The sequence below is a fragment of the Pleurodeles waltl genome, chromosome 2_2 (assembly GCF_031143425.1).
Source record: "Pleurodeles waltl isolate 20211129_DDA chromosome 2_2, aPleWal1.hap1.20221129, whole genome shotgun sequence".
Lineage (NCBI taxonomy): Eukaryota > Metazoa > Chordata > Amphibia > Caudata > Salamandridae > Pleurodeles > Pleurodeles waltl.
The window spans coordinates 1,066,942,019-1,066,956,758 of record NC_090439.1 but is presented as its reverse complement, the minus strand read 5'-3'; positions in this window follow the sequence as shown (position 1 = coordinate 1,066,956,758).

Sequence of the window (14,740 nt, the reverse complement as noted above, 5' to 3'; positions counted from 1 at the left end):
AGCGAGGTGAAAGAAGTGAAGAGGAGGGAAAGAAGGCAACAGGCACTCACACAACAGGGCTGAGAGTGAGGATAAGCAGTAAGAAGTAGGGAAAGGCAAGTAACAGTCATGCAGTGAGAAGGAGGGAAAGGCAAGGAGTGGGCATGCACAAACTGGGTCTCAGAGCAAGGAGAAAGCAGTGAGAAGGAGGGAGAGTCAAGCACCTGGCACACTCAAAACAGAGCTGAGAACAAGGAGAAAGCAGCTAGAAGGAGGGAAAGCCAAGGAGCAGGCACTGAAAAAACTAGGGGAGAGCATGGGGAAAGCAGTGAGAACAAGAGAAAAGCAAGCAGCAGGCATGGACAAAACAGGGCTGAGAGCAAGGAGAAAGCAGTGTGAAGGAGGGAAAGGCAAGCAGCAGGCCCGCAGAGAGCAAGGAGAAAGCAGTGAGAAGGAGACAAAGGCAAGCAACAGGCAAGCACAAAATGGGATTGAAGGAAGGAGAAAGCAGTGAGAATGAGGAAAAGGAAAGCAGCAGGCATGCCCAAAACAGGGCTGAGAGCAAGGAGAAAGCAGTGGTAAGGAGGGGAAGGCAAGGAGCAGGCACGCTCAAAAGAGGGCTGATAGCAAGGAGAAAGCAGTGGGAAGTAGGGAAAGGCAAGCAGCAGGCATGCACAAAACAGGCCTGAGAGCAAGGAGAAAGTAGTGAGAACGAGGGAAAGGAAAGCAGCAGGCATGCCCAAAACAGGGCTGAGAGCAAGAAGAAAGCAGTGGTAAGGAGGGAAAGGCAAGGAGCAGGCACGCTCAAAAGAGGGCTGATAGCAAGGAGAAAGCAGTGGGAAGTAGGGAAAGGCAAGCAGCAGACATGCACAAAACACGGCTAAGAGCAAGGAGAAAGTAGTGAGAACAAGGTGAAAGGAAAGCAGCAGGCTCGCACAAAACTGCACTGAGAGCAAGGGGCAAGCAGTTAGAACACGTCGAAAGGCAAGCAGCAGGCATGCACAAAATGGGACTGAAAGCAAAGAGAAAGCAGTGAGAACGAGGGAAAGGCAAGTAGCAGGCAGCACCAAACGGGGCTGAGAGCAAGGCGAAAGCAGGTAGAACAAGGGAAAGTAAAGCAGCAAGCTTGCACAAATCTGCACTGAGAGCAAGGAGAAAGCAGTGAAACACAAGTGAAAGGCAAGCAGGAGGCATGCACGAGATGGGACTGAGAGCAAGGAGAAAGCAGTAAAAAGGAAGGAACGGCAGGTAGAAGGCATGCGCACAACAGGGCTGGGAGCGAAGTGAAAGTAGTAAGGAGGAGGGAAGAGAAAGCAGCAGGCATGCACAAAACAGTAGAGAGAGCAAGGAGAAAGCACTGAGAACAAGGAGAAAACCGTGAGAAGGAGGGAAAGTGAAGCAGCAGGCATGCACAAAATGGGGCTGAAATCAAGGAGAAAGCAGTGAGAAGGAAGAAAAGGCAGGTAGGCAGAAGGCATGCACACGACGTAGAAGAGAGTGCAATAAAAGCAGTGAGGAAGGAGGGAAAGGAAAGCAGCAGGCACACACAAACGGGCTGTGAGATAGGGGATGCAGAGAGAAGGAAGGAAAGGCAAGCAACAGGCACACAGTGAGAAGGAAAGAAAGGCAAGCAGCGGGGACGCACAAATAGGGGTTTAGAGCAGGGAAAAAGCAGTGAGAAGGAGGGAAAGTCAAGCAGCCGGCATTCACAAAACGGGGCTGAGAGCAAGGAGAAAGCAGTGAGAAGGAAGGAAAGGCAGGCAGTAGGCATGCCCAAAACAAGGTAGGGATCAAGGAGAAAGCAGTGAGAATGAGGGCAAGGCAAGCAGCAGGCATGCTCAAAATGGGGCTGAGAACAAAGAGAAAGCAATGAGAATGAAGGCAAGACATGCAGCAGGCAGGCCTAAAACAGGGCTGAGAGCAAGGAGAAAGCAGTGAGAACGAGAGAAAGGCAAGCAGCAAGTGTGCACAAGACGGGGCTGAGAGCAATTAGAAAGCAGTGAGAAGGAAAGAAACTCAAGCAGCAGGCAGCACCAAACGGGGTTGAGAGCAAGAGAAAGCAGTGACTAGGAAGGAAAGGTAAGCAACAGGCATGCACACGACAGGGCTGTGAGCGAAGTGAAAGCAGTGAGGAGGAGGGAAAGGAAGGCAGCAGGCACGCACACAACTGCACTGAGAGCAAGGAGAAAGCAGTGAGAACAAGTGAAAGGCAAGCAGCAGGCATACACTAAGGGGGGCTGACAGCAAGGAGAAAGCTGTGAAAATGAGGGAAAGGGAAGCAGCAGGCAGCACCAAATGGGGCTAAGAGTGAGGAGATAGCAGTGAGCAGGAAGGAAAGGCAGGCGGGAGGCACACACATAACGGGGCTATGAGCTAGGGGATGCAGTGAGGTGGAAGGAAAAGGAAGCAGTAGGCATGCAGTGAGAAGTAGGGAAAGGCAAGCAGCAGGCACGCAGTGAGAAAGAGGTAAAGGCAAGCAGCCGGGACGGACAAAACAGGGCTTAGAGCAGGGAAAAAGCAGTGAAAAGGAGGGAAAGTAAAGCAGCCGACATGCACAGAATGGAGCTCAGAACAAGGAGAAACAGTGGAAAGGAGGGAAAGGGAAGCAGCGGACATGCACAAAACAGGGCTGAGAGCAAGAAGAATGCAGTGAGAAGGAGGGAAAGGCAAGCAGTAGGCACACCCAAAAGAGGGCTGAGATCAAGGAGAAAGCAGTGAGAATGAGGGCAAGGCAAGCAGCAGGATGCACAAAAGGGGGCTGAGAGCAAGGATAAAGCAGTGAGAAGGAAGGAAAGGCAGGCAGGAGTCACACACACATCAGGGCTATGAGCTAGGGGATGCAGTGAGGAGGAAGGAAAGGGAAGCAGTAGGTATGCAGTGAGAAGGAGGGAAAGGCAAGCAGCAGGCATGCACAAAACGGGACTGAGAACAATGAGAAAGCAGTGAGAACGAGAGAAAGGAAAGCAGTAGGCATGCACAAAACGGGACTGAGAGCAAGGAGAAAGCAGTGAGAAGGAAGGAAAGGCAAGCAGCTGGCATGCACAAAATGGGACTGAGAGAAAGGAAAAAGCAGTGAGAAGGAGGGAAAGGCAGGCAGCAAGCATGCACAAAGCAGGCTGAGAGCAAGGAGAAAGTAGTGAGACGGAGGGAAAGACAAACAGCGGGCATGCATAAAACGGAGCTGAGAGCAAGAAAAAAGCAGTAAGAAAAAAAGGGAAGCAGCAGGGACACACAAAACGGGTCAGAGAGTAAGTTGAAAGCAGAGAGAAGAAGGGAAAGGCAGGCAGTAGACATGCACAAAAACGGGGGTGAGAGCAGGGAGAAAGTATTGAGAACAAGGGAAAGTCAAGGAGCAGGCATGCACAAAATGGGGCTGAAAGCAAGGCGTAAGCAGTGAGAAGGAAGGAAAGGCAAACAGCAGGCATGCACGAAACGGGACTGAGAGCAAGGAAAATGCAGTTAAGAGGAGGAAAAGGCCGGAAGCAAGCATGCACATGATGACACTGAGAATGAAGTAAAAGCAATGAGAAGGAGGGAAAGTCAGGCAGCCGGCATGCACACGATGGGGCTGAGAGTGAAGTGAAAGTAGTGAGGAGTGTGGAAAGGAAGGCACGCGCACAACAGGGCTGTGAGGTAGGGGAAGCAGTGCGTAGGAGAGAAAGGCAACAGCAAGCACGCAGTGAGAAGGAGGGAAAGGCAAGCAGTGGGCATGCACAAAACGGGGCTGAGAGCAAGGAGAAAGCAGTGAGAAGGAAGGAAAGTCAGGGAGCAGGAACTAAAAAAACAGTATGGTGAGCAAGGAGAAATCAGTGAGAACTAGAGAAAGGCAAGCAAGAGGCAGCAGTGGAAAGGAGGGAAAGGGAAGCAACAGGCATGCACAAAACAGGGTTGAGCGCAAGAAGAAAGCAGTAAGAAGGAGGGAAAGGCAAGCAACAGGCACACACATGGTAGGGCTGAGAGCAAGGAGAAAGCAGTGAGAAGGGAAAAAAGGCAAGCAGCAGGCAGAAAAATGACGGGGCTGAGAGTGAGGTGAAAGGAGTGAAGAGGAGGGATAGGATGGCAGCAGGCACTAACACAACAGGGCTGAGAGTGAAGGTAAGCAGTAAGAAGTAGGGAAAGGCAAGTAACAGTCATGCAGTGAGAAGGAGGGAAAGGCAAGGAGTGGGCATGTACAAACTGGGGCTCAGAGCAAGGACAAAGTAGTAAGAAGGAGGGAAATGCAAGCTTCAAGCATGCACAAAATGGGCTGAAAACAAGAGGAAAGCAGTGAGAATGAGGGAAAGGTAAGCAGCAGGCATGGAAAAAAAACAGGTGGAGTGGGAAGCAAGGAGAAAGCAGTGAGAACGAGGGAATGTAAGCAACAGGCAGCAAAAAACAGGGCTGAAACAACAGGAAAGCAGAGAGAAGGAGGAAAAGTTGAGGAGCAGGCATGCACAAAATGGGGCTAAGAGCAAGGAGAAAGCAGTAAGAAAAAAAGGAAGCAGCAGGCACACACAAAACAGGATTAAGAGGAAGGAGAAAGCAGTGGGAATGAGGGAATGCAAGCAACAGGCAGCAAAAACAGGGCTGAAAGCAAGAGGAAAGCAGAAAGAAGGAGGAAAAGTTAAGGAGCAGGCATGCACAAAATGAAATGGGGCTGAAAGCAAGGAGACAGCAGTGAGAACAGTGGGAAACAAGCAGCAGGCATGAACAAAATAGGACTGAAAGAAAGAAGAAAGAGTGAGAATGAGGGAAAGGCAAGGAGCAGGCATGCACAAAATTTAGCTGAGAGCAAGCAGAAAGCAGTGAGAAAGAGGGAAAGGAAGCAGCAGACACACACATACTGGCAGAGCAGAAGGAGAAAGCAGTGAGAAGGAAGGAAAGGCAGCAGGCATGCACACGACAGGGTGAGAGCGAAGTGAAAGCAGTGAGAACAAGTGAAAGGCAAGCAGCAGGCATGTACAAAATGGGGCAGAGAGCAAGAAGAAAGCAGTGAGAACGAGGGAAAGGGAAGCAGCAGGCACACACAAGACAGGACTGAGAGCAAGAAGAAAGCAGTGAGAAGGAAGGAAAGGCAAGCAGCAGGCACGCCTAAAATAGGGGTGAGAACAAAGAGAAAGCAATGTGGGTGAAGGCAAGACAAGCAGCAGGCAGGCCTAAAACAGGGCTGAGAGCATGAAGAAAGCAGTGAGAACACGGGAAAGGCAAACATCAGGCATGCACAAAATGGGGCTGAGAGTGAGGGTAAGCAGTAAGAAGTAGGGAAAGGCAAGTAACAGTCATGCAGTGAGAAAGAGGGAACGGCAAGGAGTGGGCATGCACAAAACGGGACTTAGAGCAAGGACAAAGCAGTGAGAAGGAGGGAAAGACAAGCAGCAGGCATGGAAAAAGGTGGGGTGGGAAGAAAGGAGAAACGTGTGAGAATGAGAGAAATTCAAGCAACAGGCAGCAAAAAAACAGGGCTGAAAGCAAGAGCAAAGGAGAGAGAAGGAGGAAAAGTTAAGGAACAGGCACACACAAAATGTGGCTGAGAGCAATGAGAAAGCAGTAAGAAAAAAAACAGAAGCAGCAGGCATGCACAAAACAGGACGGAGAGCAAGGAGAAAGCAGTGAGAACAATGGGAAGGCAGGCACCAGGCATGCAGAAATCAGGGCTGAAAGCAAGTAGAAAGCAGTGAGAAGGAGGGAAAGGCAAGCAGCAGGTATGCACAAAACGCAGCTGAGAGCAATGAGGAACCAGTGAGAAGGAGGGAAGTTCAAGGAGCAAGCACACAAAAAATGTGTGCTGGGGATCAAGGAGAAAGCAGTGGGAATAAAAGAAAGGCAAGCAACAGTCAGCACAAAGTGGGGCTCATAGCAAGATGAAAGCAGTAAGAAGGAGGGAAATTCAAGGAGCAGTCACACGCAAAACGAGACTGAGAGCAAGGAGAAAGCAGTGAGAAGGAAGGAAAGACGAGCATCAGGCATGCACAAAACAGAATGAGAGCAGGGGGAAAGCAGTGAGAATGAGGGAAAGTGAAGGAGCAGGCATGCACAAAATGGGGCTGAGAGCAAGGAGAAAGCAGTAAGAAAAAAGGAAGCAGCAGGCACACACAGAAAACAAGACAAAGAGCAAGGAGAAAGAAGTAGGAACGAGGGGATGCAAGCAACAGGCAGCAAAAAACAGGGCTGAAAGCAAGAGGAAGGCAGAGAGAAGGAGGAAAAGTTAAGGAGCAGGCATGCACAAAATGAAATGGGGCTGAAAGCAAGGAGACAGCAGTGAGAACAATGGGAAGAAAGAAGCAGGCATGTACACAATAGGACTGAAAGAAAGAAGAAAGAGTGAGAATGAGGGACAGGCAAGGAGCTGACATGCACAACATTCAGCTGAGAGCAATCAGAAAGCAGTAAGAAAGAGGGAAAGGGGAGCAGCAGGCACACACATACTGGCTGAGCGGAAGGGAAAAGCAGTGAGAATGAAGGAAAGTCAAACAGCAGGCACAAACAAGACGGGCTGAGAGCAAGGAGAACGCAGTGAGAAGGAGGGAAAGGCAAGGAAGAGGTACATTCATAATGGGGTTAAGAGCAAGGAGAAAGCGTTGAGAAGGAGGGAAAGGCAAGCAACAGGTACACACATAATGGGGCTAACAGAAAGAAGAAAGCAATGAGAATACAGGAAAGGCAAACATTAGGCATGCACAAAACAGGACTGCGAGCAAGGAGAAAGCATTGAGTTGAGGGAAAGGCAAGCAGCAAGCACGCACAAAATGGGACTGAGAGTGAGGGGAAAGCCGTGAGAAGGAGGGAAAGGCATGCAGCAAGCAGGCACAAAGCAGGCTGAGAGCATGGAGAAAGTAGTGAGAAGGAGGGAAAGTCAGGGACCAGGTGCACATGAAACGGGGCTAAGAGCAAGGAGAAAGCAGTGAGAAAGAGGGAAAGACGAGCAGCAAGCATGCACAAAACGGGGCTGAGAGCAAGAAAAAAGCAAAAAAAAAGGGAAGGATCAGGCACGCACAAAACAGGACTGGGAGTTGAAGGCAGTGAGAAGTAGGGAAAGGCAAGCAACAGGCAGCACAAAGCAGTGCTGACAGCAACATGAAAGCAGTAACAAGGAGGGAAAGTCAAGGATCAGTCACTCACAAAACGGGGCTGAGAGCAAGGAGAAAGCAGTGAGAAGGAAGGAAAGGCAAGCATCAAGCATGCACAAAATGGGCTGTAAACAAGGGGAAGGCATTGAGAATGAGGGAAAGGCAAGCAGCAGGCATGGAAAAAAGGTGGAGTGGGAAGCAAGGAGAAAGGTGTGAAACCGAGAGAAATTCAAGCAAGATGCAGCAAAAAACATGGCTGAAAGCAAAAGGAAAGCAGAGAGAAGGAGGAAAAGTTAAGAAGCAGGCATGCACAAAATTGGGCTGAGAGCAAGGAGAAAGCAGTAAGAGAAAAAGGAAGCAGAAGGCACGCACAAAACAGGACTGAGAGCAAGGAGAAAGCAGTGAGAAAAGGACTGAGAGCAAGGAGAAAGCAGTGAGAACGATGGGAAGGCAGGCACCAGGCATGCAGAAATCAGGGGTGAAAGCAAGTAGAAAGCTGTGAGAAAGAGGGAAAAGGAAGCAGCAGACATGCACAAAACGGGGGTGAGAGCAAGGACAAATCAGTGAGAAAAAGGGAAAGGCAAGCAGGCAGCACAAAATGGGTTGAGAGTGAGGAGAAAGCAGTGAGAAGGAGGGAAAGGCATGCAGCAGACATTCACAAAACATGGCAGAGAGGAGGGAGAAAATAGTGAAAAGGAGGGAAAGTCAAGAAGCAGGCAGGCACAAAACAGGGCTGAGAGCACGGCGAAAGAAGTGAGGAGGAGGAAAAGGCAGGCAGCAAGCACGCACATGACAGCACTGAGAGTGAGGTGAAAGCAGTGAGAAGGAGAGGAAGACAGGCATGTACACGATGGGGCTGACAGCGAAGTGAAAGTAGTGATGTGGAGGGAAAAGATGGCAGCAGGCACACACCAAATAGAGCGGTGAGCTAGGGGAAGCAGTGAGAAGGAGGGAAAGGCAAGTAGTAGCCAGCACCAAATGGGGCTCAGAGCAAGGAAAAACCAGTGATAAGGAGGGAAAGGCAAACAGTAGGCAAAAGAAAATGGAGCTGAGAGTGAGGGGAAAGCAGTGAGAAGGAGGGAAAGGTAGGCAGCACGCATGCACAAAACGAGTTGAGAGCAAGGAGAAAGTAGGGAGAAGGAGGGAAAGTCAAAGAACAGGTCACACAAAACGGGACTGAGGTCAAGAATAAAGCAGTTAGAAGGATGGAAAGACAAGCAGCAATCATGCACAAAACAGGGCTGAGAGCAAGAAGAAAGTAGTGAGAAGGAGGGAAAGGCAAGCAGTAGGCAGCAGAAAATGAGGCTGAGAGTGAGGGGAAAGCAGTGAGAAGGAGGGAAAGGCAGGCAACACGCATGCACAGAACGGGCTGAGAGCAAGGAGAAAGCAGCAAGAAGAAAACAAAGGAAGCAGCAGGTACGCAGAAAACAGGGCTGAGTGCAATGGGGAAGCAGTGAGAAGGAGGGAAAGGCAAGCAGCAGGCATGCACAAAACGCCGCTGAGAGCAATGAGGAAGCACTGAGAAGGAGGGAAGTTCAAGGAGCAAGCACACACAAAATGGGTGCTGGGGAGCAAGGAGAAAGCAGTGGGAATATAAAAAAGACAAGCAACAGTTCGCACAAAGTGGGCCTGACAGCAAGAATAAATCAGTAAGAAGGAGGGAAATTCAAGGAGAAGTCAAGCGCAAAACTGGGCTGAGAACAAGGAGAAAGCAGTGAGAAGGAAGGAAAGAGGAGCATCAGGCATGTACAAAACAGGATGAGAGCAAGGGGAAAGCAGTGAGAATGAAGAAAAGGTAAGCAACAGGCAGCAAAAAACAGGGCTGAAAGCAAGAGGAAAGCATTAAGAAGGAGGGAAAGTCAAGGAGCAGTCACTCACAAAATGGGGCTGAGAGCAAGGAGAAAGCAGTGAGAAGCAGGGAAAGGCAAGCAGCAGGTATGCACAAAACGCAGGTGAGAGCAATGAGGAACCAGTGAGAAGGAGGGAAGTTCAAGGAGCAAGCACACAAAAAATGGGTGCTGGGGATCAAGGAGAAAGCAGTGGGAATAAAAGAAAGGCAAGCAACGGTCAGCACAAAGTGGGGCTCATAGCAAGATGAAAGCAGTAAGAAGGAGGGAAATTCAAGGAGCAGTCACACGCAAAACGAGGCTGAGAGCAAGGAGAAAGCAGTGAGAAGGAAGGGAAGACGAGCATCAGGCATGCACAAAACAGAATGAGAGCAAGGGGAAAGCAGTGAGAATGAGGGAAAGTTAAGGAGCAGGCATGCACAAAATGGGGCTGAGAGCAAGGAGAAAGCAGTAAGAAAAAAGGAAGCAGCAGGCACACACAGAAAACAAGACAAAGAGCAAGGAGAAAGAAGTATGAACGAGGGGATGCAAGCAACAGGCAGCAAAAAACAGGGCTGAAAGCAAGATGAAGGCAGAGAGAAGGAGGAAAAGTTAAGGAGCAGGCATGCACAAAATGAAATGGGGTCTGAAAGCAAGGAGACAGCAGTGAGAACAATGGGAAGAAAGCAGCAGGCATGTACACAATAGGACTGAAAGAAAGAAGAAAGAGTGAGAATGAGGGACAGGCAAGGAGCTGACATGCACAAAATTCAGCTGAGAGCAATCAGAAAGCAGTAAGAAAGAGGGAAAGGGGAGCAGCAGGCACACACATACTGGCTGAGCTGAAGGGAAAAGCAGTGAGAATGAAGGAAAGTCAAACAGCAGGCACAAACAAGATGGGCTGAGAGCAAGGAGAACGCAGTGAGAAGGAGGGAAAGGCAAGCAAGAGGTACATTCATAATGGGGTTAAGAGCAAGGAGAAAGCGTTGAGAAGGAGGGAAAGGCAAGCAACAGGTACACACATAATGGGGGTAACAGAAAGAAGAAAGCAATGAGAATGCAGGAAAGGCAAACATTAGGCATGCACAAAACAGGACTGCAAGCAAGGAGAAAGCATTGAGTTGAGGGAAAGGCAAGCAGCAAGCACGCACAAAATGGGACTGAGAGTGAGGGGAAAGCCGTGAGAAGGAGGGAAAGGCATGCAGCAAGCAGGCACAAAGCAAGCTGAGAGCATGAGAAAGTAGTGAGAAGGAGGGAAAGTCAAGGACCAGGTGCACATGAAACGGGGCTGAGAGCAAGGAGAAAGCAGTGAGAAAGAGGGAAAGACAAGCAGCAAGCATGCACAAAACGGGGCTGAGAGCAAGAAAAAAGAAAAAAAAAAGGGAAGGATCAGGCACGCACAAAACAGAACTGGAGTTGAAGGCAGTGAGAAGTAGGGAAAGGCAAGCAACAGGCAGCACAAAGCAGTGCTGACAGCAACATGAAAGCAGTAACAAGGAGGGAAAGTCAAGGATCAGTCACTCACAAAACGGGGCTGAGAGCAAGGAGAAAGCAGTGAGAAAAGGACTGAGAGCAAGGAGAAAGCAGTGAGAACGATGGGAAGGCAGGCACCAGGCATGCAGAAATCAGGGGTGAAAGCAAGTAGAAAGCTGTGAGAAAGAAGGAAAAGGAAGCAGCAGACATGCACAAAACGGGGGTGAGAGCAAGGACAAATCAGTGAGAAAAAGGGAAAGGCAAGCAGGCAGCACAAAATGGGTTGAGAGTGAGGAGAAAGCAGTGAGAAGGAGGGAAAGGCATGCAGCAGAAATTCACAAAACATGGCAGAGAGGAGGGAGAAAATAGTGAAAAGGAGGGAAAGTCAAGAAGCAGGCAGGCACAAAACAGGGCTGAGAGCACGGCGAAAGAAGTGAGGAGGAGGAAAAGGCAGGCAGCAAGCACGCACATGACAGCACTGAGAGTGAGGTGAAAGCAGTGAGAAGGAGAGGAAGACAGGCATGTACACGATGGGGCTGACAGCGAAGTGAAAGTAGTGATGTGGAGGGAAAAGATGGCAGCAGGCATACACCAAATAGAGCTGTGAGCTAGGGGAAGCAGTGAGAAGGAGGGAAAGGCAAGTAGTAGCCAGCACCAAATGGGGCTCAGAGCAAGGAAAAACCAGTGAGAAGGAGGGAAAGGCAAACAGTAGGCAAAAGAAAATGGAGCTGAGAGTGAGGGGAAAGCAGTGAGAAGGAGGGAAAGGTAGGCAGCACACATGCACAAAACGAGTTGAGAGCAAGGAGAAAGTAGGGAGAAGGAGGGAAAGTCAAAGAACAGGTCACACAAAACGGGACTGAGGTCAAGAATAAAGCAGTTAGAAGGATGGAAAGACAAGCAGCAATCATGCACAAAACAGGGCTGAGAGCAAGAAGAAAGTAGTGAGAAGGAGGGAAAGGCAAGCAGTAGGCAGCAGAAAATGAGGCTGAGAGTGAGGGGAAAGCAGTGAGAAGGAGGGAAAGGCAGGCAACACACATGCACAAAACGGGCTGAGAGCAAGGAGAAAGCAGCAAGAAGAAAACAAAGGAAGCAGCAGGTACGCAGAAAACAGGGCTGAGTGCAATGGGGAAGCAGTGAGAAGGAGGGAAAGGCAAGCAGCAGGCATGCACAAAACGCGGCTGAGAGCAATGAGGAAGCACTGAGAAGGAGGGAAGTTCAAGGAGCAAGCACACACAAAATGGGTGCTGGGGAGCAAGGAGAAAGCAGTGGGAATATAAAAAAGACAAGCAACAGTTCGCACAAAGTGGGCCTGACAGCAAGAATAAATCAGTAAGAAGGAGGGAAATTCAAGGAGAAGTCAAGCGCAAAACTGGGCTGAGAACAAGGAGAAAGCAGTGAGAAGGAAGGAAAGAGGAGCATCAGGCATGTACAAAACAGGATGAGAGCAAGGGGAAAGCAGTGAGAATGAAGAAAAGGTATGCAACAGGCAGCAAAAAACAGGGCTGAAAGCAAGAGGAAAGCATTAAGAAGGAGGGAAAGTCAAGGAGCAGTCACTCACAAAATGGGGCTGAGAGCAAGGAGAAAGCAGTGAGAAGCAGGGAAAGGCAAGCAGCAGGTATGCACAAAACGCAGGTGAGAGCAATGAGGAACCAGTGAGAAGGAGGGAAGTTCAAGGAGCAAGCACACAAAAAATGGGTGCTGGGGATCAAGGAGAAAGCAGTGGGAATAAAAGAAAGGCAAGCAACAGTCAGCACAAAGTGGGGCTCATAGCAAGATGAAAGCAGTAAGAAGGAGGGAAATTCAAGGAGCAGTCACACGCAAAATGAGGCTGAGAGCAAGGAGAAAGCAGTGAGAAGGAAGGGAAGACGAGCATCAGGCATGCACAAAACAGAATGAGAGCAAGGGGAAAGCAGTGAGAATGAGGGAAAGTTAAGGAGCAGGCATGCACAAAATGGGGCTGAGAGCAAGGAGAAAGCAGTAAGAAAAAAGGAAGCAGCAGGCACACACAGAAAACAAGACAAAGAGCAAGGAGAAAGAAGTATGAACGAGGGGATGCAAGCAACAGGCAGCAAAAAACAGGGCTGAAAGCAAGATGAAGGCAGAGAGAAGGAGGAAAAGTTAAGGAGCAGGCATGCACAAAATGAAATGGGGCTGAAAGCAAGGAGACAGCAGTGAGAACAATGGGAAGAAAGCAGCAGGCATGTACACAATAGGACTGAAAGAAAGAAGAAAGAGTGAGAATGAGGGACAGGCAAGGAGCTGACATGCACAAAATTCAGCTGAGAGCAATCAGAAAGCAGTAAGAAAGAGGGAAAGGGGAGCAGCAGGCACACACATACTGGCTGAGCTGAAGGGAAAAGCAGTGAGAATGAAGGAAAGTCAAACAGCAGGCACAAACAAGACGGGCTGAGAGCAAGGAGAACGCAGTGAGAAGGAGGGAAAGGCAAGCAAGAGGTACATTCATAATGGGGTTAAGAGCAAGGAGAAAGTGTTGGGAAGGAGGGAAAGGCAAGCAACAGGTACACACATAATGGGGGTAACAGAAAGAAGAAAGCAATGAGAATGCAGGAAAGGCAAACATTAGGCATGCACAAAAGAGGACTGCGAGCAAGGAGAAAGCATTGAATTGAGGGAAAGGCAAGCAGCAAGCACGCACAAAATGGGACTGAGAGTGAGGGGAAAGCCGTCAGAAGGAGGGAAAGGCATGCAGCAAGCAGGCACAAAGCAGGCTGAGAGCATGAGAAACTAGTGAGAAGGAGGGAAAGTCAAGGACCAGGTGCACATGAAACGGGGCTGAGAGCAAGGAGAAAGCAGTGAGAAAGAGGGAAAGACAAGCAGCAAGCATGCACAAAACGGGGCTACGAGCAAGAAAAAAGCAAAAAAAAAGGGAAGGATCAGGCACGCACAAAACAGGACTGGAGTTGAAGGCAGTGAGAAGTAGGGAAAGGCAAGCAACAGGCAGCACAAAGCAGTGCTGACAGCAACATGAAAGCAGTAACAAAGAGGGAAAGTCAAGGATCAGTCACTCACAAAATGGGGCTGAGAGCAAGGAGAAAGCAGTGAGAAGGAAGGAAAGGCAAGCATCAAGCATGCACAAAATGGGCTGTAAACAAGGGGAAGGCATTGAGAATGAGGGAAAGGCAATCAGCAGGCATGGAAAAAAGGTGGAGTGGGAAGCAAGGAGAAAGGTGTGAAACCGAGAGAAATTCAAGCAAGATGCAGCAAAAAACATGGCTGAAAGCAAAAGGAAAGCAGAGAGAAGGAGGAAAAGTTAAGAAGCAGGCATGCACAAAATTGGGCTGAGAGCAAGGAGAAAGCAGTAAGAGAAAAAGGAAGCAGAAGGCACGCACAAAACAGGACTGAGAGCAAGGAGAAAGCAGTGAGAAAAGGACTGAGAGCAAGGAGAAAGCAGTGAGAACGATGGGAAGGCAGGCACCAGGCATGCAGAAATCAGGGGTGAAAGCAAGTAGAAAGCTGTGAGAAAGAGGGAAAAGGAAGCAGCAGACATGCACAAAACGGGGGTGAGAGCAAGGACAAATCAGTGAGAAAAAGGGAAAGGCAAGCAGGCAGCACAAAATGGGTTGAGAGTGAGGAGAAAGCAGTGAGAAGGAGGGAAAGGCATGCAGCAGACATTCACAAAACATGGCAGAGAGGAGGGAGAATATAGTGAAAAGGAGGGAAAGTCAAGAAGCAGGCAGGCACAAAACAGGGCTGAGAGCACGGCGAAAGAAGTGAGGAGGAGGAAAAGGCAGGCAGCAAGCACGCACATGACAGCACTGAGAGTGAGGTGAAAGCAGTGAGAAGGAGAGGAAGACGGGCATGTACACGATGGGGCTGACAGCGAAGTGAAAGTAGTGATGTGGAGGGAAAAGATGGCAGCAGGCACACACCAAATAGAGCTGTGAGCTAGGGGAAGCAGTGAGAAGGAGGGAAAGGCAAGTAGTAGCCAGCACCAAATGGGGCTCAGAGCAAGGAAAAACCAGTGAGAAGGAGGGAAAGGCAAACAGTAGGCAAAAGAAAATGGAGCTGAGAGTGAGGGGAAAGCAGTGAGAAGGAGGGAAAGGTAGGCAGCACGCATGCACAAAACGAGTTGAGAGCAAGGAGAAAGTAGGGAGAAGGAGGGAAAGTCAAAGAACAGGTCACACAAAACGGGACTGAGGTCAAGAATAAAGCAGTTAGAAGGATGGAAAGACAAGCAGCAATCATGCACAAAACAGGGCTGAGAGCAAGAAGAAAGTAGTGAGAAGGAGGGAAAGGCAAGCAGTAGGCAGCAGAAAATGAGGCTGAGAGTGAGGGGAAAGCAGTGAGAAGGAGGGAAAGGCAGGCAACACGCATGCACAAAACGGGCTGAGAGAAAGGAGAAAGCAGCAAGAAGAAAACAAAGGAAGCAGCAGGTACGCAGAAAACAGGGCTGAG